This window comes from Rhinoraja longicauda, chromosome 16 (assembly GCF_053455715.1).
Source record: "Rhinoraja longicauda isolate Sanriku21f chromosome 16, sRhiLon1.1, whole genome shotgun sequence".
Classification (NCBI taxonomy): domain Eukaryota; kingdom Metazoa; phylum Chordata; class Chondrichthyes; order Rajiformes; family Arhynchobatidae; genus Rhinoraja; species Rhinoraja longicauda.
In genome coordinates, this window is record NC_135968.1 from 36986668 (window position 1) to 36987304 (window position 637).

Here is a 637-nt window from a genome sequence, read left to right on the forward strand (position 1 = left end):
AACATTAATTAAAGCTCTTGAGAGCTCTTTTTTAACCAATAAGTAAAAATACATTACAACTTGAACTCATGGTGATTTCCTATGAATTCGTTCTAATCAAAGCCTGACAGATTTGAGACACACACTTCTAAAGAACTGCTAAAAATTGTTGTTTTATCATTTTCAAAGAACAGCAAATGGCCAAAATTTGTGATGATTGAAACATGTTGCGGCAGTCAGGCTATTCTTAAATATTTCAAGCTCTGCAGCAGAAAATACATATCATTTGGCTGAGAAAATGGCAGCATTTTGACAAGTATAAAGCATTTTTCACAAATTTCTTATCTAATTGTGCTTTTAAGCTTCAGCCTCTGTAATTTTGCAAGATGAGTTGTTCCAATGAGCAAACATATGGTAGGGGATTTGAAGCCACATAGCTGGAGTGCATCATCGACTTATCCCCTGTTTTACTGACACCAGTATCCACGGTTGAATTTGTCCACCCACCCATTAAAAAAAGGGAAGAAAGGGGGTGTAGGTGGATTACAACTGCCAATCCGGACTAAAAAGAGAACAAAAACAATTAGAGGTTTTAAAAAACCTCGAGGCACTGAAATGATTTTTGTTTATTTGCTTTCCGTGTTAAGTTAAATATCTG